A 13,093-nucleotide genomic window follows, 5' to 3' on the forward strand; every position below is an offset into this window, starting at 1 on the left:
GCTTGACTTCAAATCAATTCAGTTTTTTTCATTCATGTTATGCCCCTCTGGGCCGTTTTTTGAGTGTTCACCACCGTTTTCAGTGAAAAAATTTAAAGTTAGCCAAATCTCACTGTTAAAAAGTAACTCTTTCCTAGCAATGCGTCAATAAAGTAACTTCGTTATTTTTGTTTTGTAACTTTGCCGTGATCGTCATCAGAAAAAGGGGGTCTAATCCGAGGCTGTTTTTTTCTTTTCATTGGGCGGGGTTTTAACGTGGCGGGACCCAAACCCAGCGCACGCGAAGTTTTACGCCTTCTCACTTTAGCTCGCTCCCAAACGGGTATTTGGTTGCTTCCCAGAGGATACGTGGATATAAATATCCGGACGTTGTGAGCTGCGATTTGAACCGTACGCACAAGAATCGCTTCTGGCCATTCCCAGGTGAATGGCAGTCAAAAGTTTTCCACTTCTGCGCACGGAACCATCCTCCTCTGCGCACGGAACCATCCTCCTCTGCGCACGGAACCATCCTCCAAGAAATTAATACAACAAAAAGATCAATTGTTTTACGGGCATATCGCCGTGTCGTTACGTACCAGTTGCGATAATATGATGAAGCTGGAGTTAGATATCTCGAAAATAACTTTCAGTTTAATAACAACAAATTCGCCTATAACCTAAATTCTTTTTTTACAAGTTACTGACATTGGATAAGAGTTTTGCATACGATACATAGAGTTAGATACTTTTTCCAGCGAATTCTTAGTTTTTCAAAGTTTTTACGTAGTTGAAAAAATTAATTTAAGCCATGAGGAAATATAGACGAAGTCCTTAAATAGTGGTACTTTTTCACAGTTTGAAAAAATATGTAATTTAGTTTTTTTTTCAATACCACACTCAAACGAAGCAACTGAGAGGATCTCAAGTATATAGTTATTTCCTGACGCAAAGAGAGAAATCGGATTCTAATAAAATATTTTTAAAGTGAGCTTCAAATTAATTTAAAAAATATTTAGAGTACGCTCAAAGCGATCAAAATTTTCCATGTATTTTTATATGAGGAAAAAACAACTTATCGTAGAAATGGCATACAATTTTGGAAAATCAATATTTTTCGATCGGAAAGCTATGCATCTCTTCAGGAGACTTTCAGTAACAATACTTAATTGTTTATTTAACAATTTTTCAAAAATAACGATTTTTTATTGGTCCTCCCGTTGAATTTTTCGGGGTTTTTGTGGGTTTTTGGCGGGCCTATAAATTATAGTTGCGGTGAAAAAATGCTTAAATAAACAACTGGGTATTATTACTGAGAATCTCCTGCAGAGGAGCAAAGTTTTCCGATAGAAAAATATTGATTTTTAAGAATTCTATACCAGTTCTAGGAAAAGTGGNTGTGAGCTGCGATTTGAACCGTACGCACAAGAATCGCTTCTGGCCATTCCCAGGTGAATGGCAGTCAAAAGTTTTCCACTTCTGCGCACGGAACCATCCTCCTCTGCGCACGGAACCATCCTCCTCTGCGCACGGAACCATCCTCCAAGAAATTAATACAACAAAAAGATCAATTGTTTTACGGGCATATCGCCGTGTCGTTACGTACCAGTTGCGATAATATGATGAAGCTGGAGTTAGATATCTCGAAAATAACTTTCAGTTTAATAACAACAAATTCGCCTATAACCTAAATTCTTTTTTTACAAGTTACTGACATTGGATAAGAGTTTTGCATACGATACATAGAGTTAGATACTTTTTCCAGCGAATTCTTAGTTTTTCAAAGTTTTTACGTAGTTGAAAAAATTAATTTAAGCCATGAGGAAATATAGACGAAGTCCTTAAATAGTGGTACTTTTTCACAGTTTGAAAAAATATGTAATTTAGTTTTTTTTTCAATACCACACTCAAACGAAGCAACTGAGAGGATCTCAAGTATATAGTTATTTCCTGACGCAAAGAGAGAAATCGGATTCTAATAAAATATTTTTAAAGTGAGCTTCAAATTAATTTAAAAAATATTTAGAGTACGCTCAAAGCGATCAAAATTTTCCATGTATTTTTATATGAGGAAAAAACAACTTATCGTAGAAATGGCATACAATTTTGGAAAATCAATATTTTTCGATCGGAAAGCTATGCATCTCTTCAGGAGACTTTCAGTAACAATACTTAATTGTTTATTTAACAATTTTTCAAAAATAACGATTTTTTATTGGTCCTCCCGTTGAATTTTTCGGGGTTTTTGTGGGTTTTTGGCGGGCCTATAAATTATAGTTGCGGTGAAAAAATGCTTAAATAAACAACTGGGTATTATTACTGAGAATCTCCTGCAGAGGAGCAAAGTTTTCCGATAGAAAAATATTGATTTTTTAGAATTCTATACCAGTTCTAGGAAAAGTGGTTTTTCCCCATATAAAAATACATGGAAAAATTTGAGCGCTTTGAGCGACCTCTAACTGTTTTTTGATATCTAAATAACAAAAATAAGGGGATATTTTTTTGGTATAGAACAATCCTAGGGGGTGAGGGCATAAAAATTCCGACTTTACTTTTTCACATGCATTTTTGGACCACCCTGGTGTACACTCATGTTAAAATGAAAGAAAAAAATTTTTNACAATCCTAGGGGGTGAGGGCATAAAAATTCCGACTTTACTTTTTCACATGCATTTTTGGATCACCCTGGCACCCTGGTGTACACTCATGTTAAAATGAAAGAAAAAAATTTTTAACTATATTTTATTCGTATACCAAAATATTGTTTAAAACTATTTCTCTGGCGATTTAAAGTATTATCTGTTACTTATGTAAAGTACTGATTATTTTAGCATGAAAAAGTCTAACGTACTGATTTCGCACATAAAAAATCTGGCAACCCTAATAATATCCCAGAAGTTTTTGAGTGAGTTCTGCTTCAGATAGGGAGATGGGTTAATGTGTGCACATACACCTCGCACTGAGTATGATGCTTTTTTTTGTAGGAACCAGAAAAACCGCATTCAGACTACATGCCCTCCATTGTACTGTTTTTAAGAAACTTATAATCGGTTTTAAATCTGTACGATTTACGAATAAACCTTATAAGATTCTTGGGTTTCAAATTAACTCACTTCTTGCAAAGGCGGAGAAAAAACACAACGAAAGTTCCACCGTCTTATGCTCTTCAAAGCAGGATGAGCAATTGAGTTGTCATGTGCGAATATTAAAGTCAGGTGTTTAGCCCGATCACTTTAGACCAAAATCGACGTAAGATTAAAAAAAAAATCCGGGAAGAAATTTTTTGACGCAGTTATGGTCTGATTATGGATACTTCGCATAACTTCGCACAACTTCGCATAAACTTCAAACTGTAATTTCGTATGTACTTTGTATCTAATTTGTATGTGTTCCATTACCCAGAAATTAGCAGAACTTTTAAGAACTTAGCGATCTGTTGAGTTTAGATTTTGCTTCACATTTTCTTAAGTTACATTTTTATTGCACTGGTACAAATGGTTGTGCGAAGTTAGGCGAAGTATGCATAATCAGACCCTTAGGTGTATCCTGTTTGGGTGAACACAAAACTAAAATTTTTCCCCCAATTGCGATATGGGAAGTGTCCGCCATCTTGGATTTTATGTTTTTTACGATTTGCGCGCGAATTTTGCATTTCTCGCGAAAAAAGGTAAACAAATTTTTTGAGAATTCGATTCCATACAATTTTCATGGCCTATCAATTTTTTTAAACAATTATTTATTGCTAATAATATGCAAAAAGTGCCCAAAATTAGGCAAGTGGCGCGGTTTTTTCGAATTTTGAGAAATTTCTGTTTAAAATATGTGGCACATTTATACATTTTTATTTATATGTTTACGTACGACATGTAGATCTCGACCAACAACGCGCTCAATGCAGCGGAAAGGAAGAAGCTACTCAAAACTTTTTTCCACACCACCTTAGAGGTAAAGTTATTGGCGCGTTTTATTTTTATGTGGTTTCACCAGTAGTCCTAATCCACACATAGTTATTTTCGCNTGGTCTGATTATGGATACTTCGCATAACTTCGCACAACTTCGCATAAACTTCAAACTGTAATTTCGTATGTACTTTGTATCTAATTTGTATGTGTTCCATTACCCAGAAATTAGCAGAACTTTTAAGAACTTAGCGATCTGTTGAGTTTAGATTTTGCTTCACATTTTCTTAAGTTACATTTTTATTGCACTGGTACAAATGGTTGTGCGAAGTTAGGCGAAGTATGCATAATCAGACCCTTAGGTGTATCCTGTTTGGGTGAACACAAAACTAAAATTTTTCCCCCAATTGCGATATGGGAAGTGTCCGCCATCTTGGATTTTATGTTTTTTACGATTTGCGCGCGAATTTTGCATTTCTCGCGAAAAAAGGTAAACAAATTTTTTGAGAATTCGATTCCATACAATTTTCATGGCCTATCAATTTTTTTAAACAATTATTTATTGCTAATAATATGCAAAAAGTGCCCAAAATTAGGCAAGTGGCGCGGTTTTTTCGAATTTTGAGAAATTTCTGTTTAAAATATGTGGCACATTTATACATTTTTATTTATATGTTTACGTACGACATGTAGATCTCGACCAACAACGCGCTCAATGCAGCGGAAAGGAAGAAGCTACTCAAAACTTTTTTCCACACCACCTTAGAGGTAAAGTTATTGGCGCGTTTTATTTTTATGTGGTTTCACCAGTAGTCCTAATCCACACATAGTTATTTTCGCCACAATAAAACTCTGTAGAATCAAATAAAAGTCGTATTGATAAAAGGACAAAACCTATTTGCTAATTAAAGTTTCAACTGACTGAAAATAGTCATTCATGGGCTTGGCCCACAGTTGAAAATACGCGCCAAAAAACACGACCTCCGAGATACTGTGAAAAAAGTTTTGAGTAGCTTTCCCCTGCCGCTGCATTGAGCGTGTTGTTGGTCCAGATCTACACGTCGTACGCGAACATATAAATAATGCGTTTATTGGAAATTTTGTCCTCTACAACTTTGCGATTTAAATGTGCCACTTATTTCAAATAGAAATTGCTCAAAATTCGAAAAAACCGAGCCACTTACCCAATTTTGCGCATTTTTTGCATATTATTAGCAATTTATAATTGTTAAAAAAATGATGGGCACATGTAAATTATAGGGAATGGAATTCTCTACAAATTTGTTCTCTACCTTTTTTGCGAGAAATGCAAAATTAGCGCGCAAATCGTAAAAAACACAAAATCCATGATGGCAGATATTTCCCATATCGCAATTGGGGAAAAATTTTATTTTCATGTTCACCTAAACAGGAGACCCCAAACTGCGTCAAAAAATTTCTTTCTGGAATTTTTTCGTTGAAAAAATCTAATGCAAAACTCGCGCGCAAATCGCAAAAAACAGAAAATCCAAAATGGCGGACATTTCCCATATCGCAATTGGGGGAAAATTTTTCATTATGTGTTCACCTAAACAGGAGACACCAAACTGCGTCAAAATTTCTTCCTGGAATTTTTTCATTGAAAAAATCTAAAGTGATTGGGCTAGTTTGTGCAACGTCTTTATCTTCGATTAAGACCCCAGATCCTGAAAAGCAAAAAAGATTGGTACGATGCTCTATTGAAAAATTTCAATAAATTAATTTTCGTGATTGGGATAGTGAAATATATTTTGGTTGTTCACACAATTGGGATACGATTTACAACAAATTTTGGCAAATACCCAATCGTGTGACACTGCCTTTAAACTTGTATTTATACGGATATTGGTAAGAACGAATTTTGCTGACAAGAGACAGTTTTGGTGCCATGCGTAAAGATTCAGTATTGGAATTAAACCAACATTCAGCCCCAGGAAACTCAGCATTATAGAATCTTCTTAACAAAGGTACTGGTGGCGCACTATCCTGTGACATTTAAAAGACACAAGTACTCAGATCTTCTGCGTGTTATACCAACATCCGTTTCTTTTTAGTCTGCAGGTTTTCCACGATATTGATTGAGCATCTGCTCCACCATACCACTCACGCATAGGTGATTATGTGCCTTATCAGAGAGGTATAAATTCAGGGGTTTTTGTTTGGTGACAGACCCCACGTTTTGCCAAAGACCTGTTTACACTACCAAAATTCCGCCAATGCTTTGGAGATTTCCACGACAGTTTTGTATCCAGAATTACTCCTAGATACTTCACTTCGGGAGAAGTCTAAATTGCGACTCCTTTAATTGGGAGAGGAATGATACCTTCCGACCTTCTCCTTCTGGTAAAGAGCATAACACTAGTGGCCATTTTCATTACACTAAGGACCAGTCATATTCAGTATTGTCTACGCTTTCCCGCAAACAGCCGGTAGAGATGGGCCCGCGACTGGACAGGCCACATCGTCCGCATAGGCTTGAGCGTAGATATCAGAGTCATTAAGAGTGACAAGAAGAGAATCAATTACCTTTCATCAGAGCCAAGGCGAAAGCACACGAAAGCATTTTTACCAGCCTAGTTTGATCCAAGGTTTCAATCCCTCTTATACTCGCTTTGCGTGCAGCGATAGTGTTCCCAGTCCATCTCAAAATTAGTTTTGAGGGCTCGGTTAAGAAGTTTTCTTAACTCACCCCTCAACTTATGAAGCTCCTTGTTCTACCAGAGCACAGGGGTACAGAAAAGAGGTGAACAAGACGGACAAGCTTCATCCAAACCAGCACGTAGGACAGCGGTTAAATTAACTACCGCTACACCAATGATAGGATCTCTTAGGTGGCGCTTTGGTCTACCTCCCAAGCGCCTTCATTGAACACGACTAATTCGTTTTTTGTTTAAATTTCTCAATGTCGGAGAGCAAATAGCATCCTCGCCAATTTGAAACTCAATATATTTGTGGACTGACCAGTGTTGCCAGAACTTTTTGGGGTGACCGGCTAGATTGGACAAAAAAACGGCTAAAAACGGCTAAAATGTTTCAACTAGAATAAACTTTTTTAATACATAAATTAAAATCAGAAATACTAGTAAATCAATTAAATTCTTTTTGCTAACAAAGATTATTCCTAGCTAAGCTGTACACAACTTTATTTTTGTTTAACAAAGGAAATGTTCATGTTTGTATTACTTAAATATAAAAACAGAGATAAATTACAAACTTATGGCATTTTCTTTTCTATTAAACCATTTTGCCTTCTTATAAATATTGTAACATTTGCAGTAGGATGCTTTTTGTCCCGCAAAATGACTATATTAGCAAAAAAGTATGGCACTTTTCTTAGGCGGAGGGCAATATATTGAGAAATGAACACGTAAAGTTGTGAAAGGGCTGAGGAAAACAGAGCAACATTATTTCGAGTAAAAAAACGCCATGATACAAACACAGAACGTAGTTTAATATATTAACATTCGTTGTTGTTGCCTAACTTTTAACAAGTTTATGACATTTAACTAAAATCATGCCACCAGATTCACTAGTAGACAAAATTTTGATTCTTGTAAAAGTAAAAAAAATAAATAAATTAGTGAAATTGGATGAAAATATTAAAAGTGTTGCGCGTTTCCAAACTGTCAGAATTCGGTACACCTGAGTAAAGATTCGAAAATAAAGTTCTTTGCTTTTCCGAGGATAGGGTACGTAATACGTGCAGTTTGACGACAAATTGCTGACGCAAAATATTTTTTAACCTCTAAAAGATGTACCGTTATCCATGGAACAGGAAGGAGGTCGAGTTAAAATGATGGCCTGCAACTTGTAACAGTACCAATTTTTGGATTCTCGAAATTTTCTGATAAAGATGTGGTGCTGCTAAAAAATATTTATACATAAATATAAGCACGAAACTATGTATTTGTGACAAGAATTATCCACATTAGATGAAAACTGTTGCAGTTTCATTTTATAAAATTTTTGTTTATAGAAAAATGCATAAGTAACACAGTTTGGATACGGTTCGGTTATTTGTACAATGATTTTGGGTTATCGTGTCCAAACACGTGACCCGAATAAATAAAAATGTTACATATACGTCTAGCAAAGGGATTAAGCTTTAATTTAAAATAAAGATTTCGGTTTGAAATATGCACATTTATTGTAAATTTGGAGGTGGATTTTGCGCAAAAATACTGTGGATGGCGTAACCGGAGTTGGACTGATGAGGTTATTTCTTCTAGTGCGGCTGAAGGCCACCAACTCGGAAATAACAATGATAACGAAAATAAAGTATATTTGCACCATGATGCAATTCTTCACAGGAATTGTCTCCTCAGAGAATTTTGCTCCACATCGAAATTTGTGCTCTTTTATTTTCAAAGTGTTACGCGTAAAACTTCACACTTAAATTTAAGACATTCTTAACAAAAATTGAAGCAAGTTTCGCCTATTTTTCTTTAGTTTATATAATGTTTATTATTTTTTACGAATATGTAGCTCATTACTTAACAAAAACCATATAATACATCCAGATTTTAGACTTTGTGTAAAAATTATGAAAATTCTGCAAAATTTCAGCAAAATTTTTAACTTTCTGATCAGCTAAAATGGCGCGTCCCAGTTTATATGTAATTGGGTCACTCGCTTAAAACAAAAAAACATTGAAATCGGCTCACTATGTGAAGACTTTTCGGGTTAGAAAAATTGTTTTTCAATTTTATATAACACAGCCCGACAGAAAAAAAAATTCTCAGGGATAAGACTAGCCATTTCTAATAGATTTTGGATCACTAAATTTGTAAAAATAAAAACTTGTATATTGGAATTTAAATAAAATAAGGCGAATAGCAAATAGCAAAATCGGCTAAAACCGGCTAATTTTCTTTGCAAAACGGCTAACAAATCGGCTGCCGGCTAAACCGAATTTTCTCCGGCTGTTTGCTATCGTAACCGGCTAAATCTAGCCGGAAAACGGCTAAAATGGCAACACTGGGACTGACCACCCTAACCGAGAGTTACATAGATAGGGTAAGATCAATCACTTCTTGTCTTTAAGGCGTAGCAAATGTTGGCTCAGTGCCCACATTCAAGATACTCAGCCCACTTGACAGAATATACTCGATCTCATCTCTCATTGAGTTTGCTGCTGCCCCAGATTTTACTCTGGGCATTAGCATCACAAAAAAGGATCAAACCGATGTTCCGGTTCTCGCAGTATTCCGCGAGACTGGCCTTTTCCGGCGGTGACGGCAGCAGAGAGTCGTATGGAAAGTACGGTGCCACCAACTCCTGACAACAGAACTGTGCACCTTTGGCTGCAGTGGAATGAGAAGACGCTATAGGACATGACCGAGTTTTCGTTGTATAGGATGTTGGCACCATTTAACCTACTCAGTCCACAGGGTTTTTGTTTGAACACCCAGGGCTCCTGAATGGCTGTTAGTTATGATGCTAGTTCAACCCTTGTAACAGAACTTAAAAAAAGTTCTTTCGGAGGATAATATATCTTAGAAAGCATTGTTAGGCCAGCATTCCCAAAATGGGTTTCCAGCTCCAATTATTGATTTTCTTAGGAAGCTCTAAGAAGTTTTAGCAAATCTAAATCGGGGTTAATGATTATTTTTAAAACTACCCAGCGTGCATTAGATACGTGTATGAGGTTGCTTTTTTTCGGCGACCATTTTTTTTACTCCCACCTCGAAATTTTGTATGAAATATCTACAAACAAATTCTCTGAAAATTTGAGCCCGAATGAAGTACACGTACCAAGTTTCGTTAAGATATCTTAATTTTTACTCGAGTACAGACAGACGGACGGACGGACAGACAGTCACGGCTTATTCAATTTCTCTTTCCATTCTGATCATTTATGTATACATTTATCTATATCTATCTCGATTCGTTTTGCTGTTACAAACAACCGTTATGAGAACATAGTTATAATACCCTTGTGCACAAGTGCGCTCGGGTATAAAAATTCAGAGAAATGTGCTTAGAAAAGAGGTGTGGGTATCAAATTAATCAGACTCAAGTTTTTGGTGCAGAAGGACTAGTAAGTATTGAAATTGTCCTTTTAAAATTTTATCCTTGAAATTTCGCAATATTTGTTTTTGAAAAAAATATAAATTAAGGACTTATGTATATAAACTCGATAACATCCTCGAATTTCGACCTTCTAACTTTATCAGCTTAAAAAATTACCTATTCGTCCTTGTGAATCCAAAAAAATTTAATTTTTTTAAATTCTAAAGAAATTTCCCCTTGCATTTGGTACCCACATTTTTGTTCTACGTTGCATTGAATTTTTTAAATAATTTTTGGAATTTATCAGTAGTAGGAGAGCTTCTCAAACAAATAGAAGAAATTTTTTCAGTTTAAGTTGTTGAAAAGTAATGAATATCTAAATCCCTGGACTAATGCCGGGATCCCGGGATCAGTGTTGCCATACAATTTTTTTATTTTTTACCAAAGCCACCGGAAAAAGTTACCAAACTCAACAAAAAATTACCAAACTTATTTAACCGCCAAACTAAGGTAAACGACATTTTAAAAAAAATTTCTTTTTGATGCAGAAATATTCCTAAAACATCTAGGTGCCTTCTGCATCAAAATGAAAATTTTGAAAAAAATGTCGATTACGTTACTTTGGCAGTTAGGGCTCGATATGTTTGTACATATGTATATCCGAAAATACAAAGCTTTTTAGGCAATTAGCGCTCCATTCACCTAAAATTTTAACGAAAGTTTGTTGAATTTTTTTGAATATTGAACAAAGTTTGAAATTTGAATTTTTTGATTTCTGTTAAAGTGACAAGAAAATATATCAAAAATTCAACGCTTGAAGGAAAGCTTTCGTCTCACACATAGACAGAGTGAAGTCCCCCGCTGAATGCCGTAGCTTTTTGAATGAGAACATACATATTTTTGTAGAATTCTACTACAAAACTATATATATGGTTGCCGGGTAGACCGGAAAATTGATGGTAATTGCAAAGCTGACGAACTGACAGGGAAAGATAGGACCTGCCAAAACCTTCCAGGAAAGGCCAAGGTGGATATACCAAGAGCCACTTTCAAGCAGATTGTTAAACATCACCATTCTAGTAGCCAAGGAACGCTGGAACAACTTTCGCCTTGCGAAATTTCAAGATTACCTGGTATTTCTATAAAAGGAAACGCTTACGGACCACTTACTAATGTGGACTCAGAACCAATATTGACCTATTTGACATGTAACACCGAATCGAAAAAGTTACCAAATTGAAAAATTAATTACCAAATTACCAAACTTGATAAATAAAAAAAATACCAATTTTGGTTAAAAATTACCAAAGCTGCAACGCTGCCCAGGATTGTGATAACGACATACCGAAAATCCCGGGATCGGAAGAAGCTGAAAAATTAAAGTCCCTAGTACATACCCAGCAAGCACAATACCAGATCGATGGGATTTAAGAGCGACACATCTGACAGAATGTGGCGTTAGTCGTTAGCAGATCGATGTATAGGCCTATTCTGCGTTGGTAACAAAAATTTTGTTACCGGTAAATAAAGTTCCGGCAATTTTTAAACCCTTTTCGCATTCTGCGCACTGGTAAATTTTGTTATCATCCCCCGTGAAGTATGCAACACCAGATTTTATACAAAACTTCATAGTTAAATTGCTGAATAATTGAAATTGTTACCAAGGTGCTTAGAATCGCGGTTACAAGAAGTGGTTATTATTTGGTAACAAAATTTTGCGGTGTCAAAAAGTTCTGTAACAAGCAGAATAGGCCTGATAGTAATTTTTATTAGGATCCCAGGCAAAAAATTACCATCATCTGTTACTGTCATCAATACATGTGATTTCCTATCCCTCTCTCTCTCATGATTTGACAAAACCTTTTGAGAATGTGTTGTGTGTAAAGGAAACATTTTTTTCCTGNTAATTGAAATTGTTACCAAGGTGCTTAGAATCGCGGTTACAAGAAGTGGTTATTATTTGGTAACAAAATTTTGCGGTGTCAAAAAGTTCTGTAACAAGCAGAATAGGCCTGATAGTAATTTTTATTAGGATCCCAGGCAAAAAATTACCATCATCTGTTACTGTCATCAATACATGTGATTTCCTATCCCTCTCTCTCATGATTTGACAAAACCTTTTGAGAATGTGTTGTGTGTAAAGGAAACATTTTTTTCCTGAGTGTTGNTCTAACGTTTCAAATAAAGAACCGATGAGATTTTGCAAATTTTATGCGTCAAGCTCTTAAAAAATCACCCGTTAGTTTTAGTCAGCCTCGTTTTGCTGGGTATGTACTAGGAATGTTAATCCCGGCATCCCGGCCTTTTTAAGGTCCCAAAAAAAATTATTTGCCAAGAATCCTGGGCGAAATTATGGGCCAAATAGAGGCGTATTCCCGTTTTGTGTACGAACCGAAAATCATGACATTTTCGTATAATTTTCTATAGAAAAATTTCATATTTTCGATTCAAAGAAAACAAGAATACGCCTCATAGTAAAATTGCTTTTTTAGTTTTTCACCCTGACGTCAGTAATTCAAAAATGATTTAAAGAATTCAGTGAAATGTGCTTAGAGAAGAAGTATGAGTATCAAATTAAACAGAAAATTCTGTAAAATTTTATCAGATTAAATTTTTTGCTACACAAATACTGGTAAGTACTGAAAATGTCCTTTTAAAGTTGTATTCTTTAAATTTCGCAATATGTATTTGTTCTTGACAAAATTATATGTTAAGGACTTATATAAACTCCATGACATCCTCGAATTTCATCCTTCTAAAGTCAGCTTAAAAAATTACCTATTCGTCCTGGTGAATCCAGAAAATTTTAATTTTTTTAAATTCTAATTAAATTTCCTCTTTTTATTCTATATTTCATTGAATTTTTTGAATAATTTTTTGAGTTAATCATATCTTTAAAATTACAAACTCCTTTAAATAAATCTTGACGTCAGGGAGAAGGAATAAAACCGCCTCTTTAAATAAAAAAAGTAGGTTTCAAACCCATTTATTTATTTTATGGTAGGAGAGAAAGAGGCATTTTTTATACCCGAGCGCACTTGTGCACAAGGGTATTATAACTTTGTTCACATAACGGTTGTTTGTAACAGGCAAAACGAATCGAGATAGATATAGACAAATGTATACATAAATGATCAGAATGAAAAGAGAAATCGATTAAGCGGTGACTGTCTGTCCGTCCGTC

Source organism: Rhagoletis zephyria, unplaced genomic scaffold (assembly GCF_001687245.7).
Source record: "Rhagoletis zephyria isolate East Lansing unplaced genomic scaffold, Rhagoletis_zephyria_1.1 Rzeph_scaffold_01470, whole genome shotgun sequence".
Lineage (NCBI taxonomy): Eukaryota > Metazoa > Arthropoda > Insecta > Diptera > Tephritidae > Rhagoletis > Rhagoletis zephyria.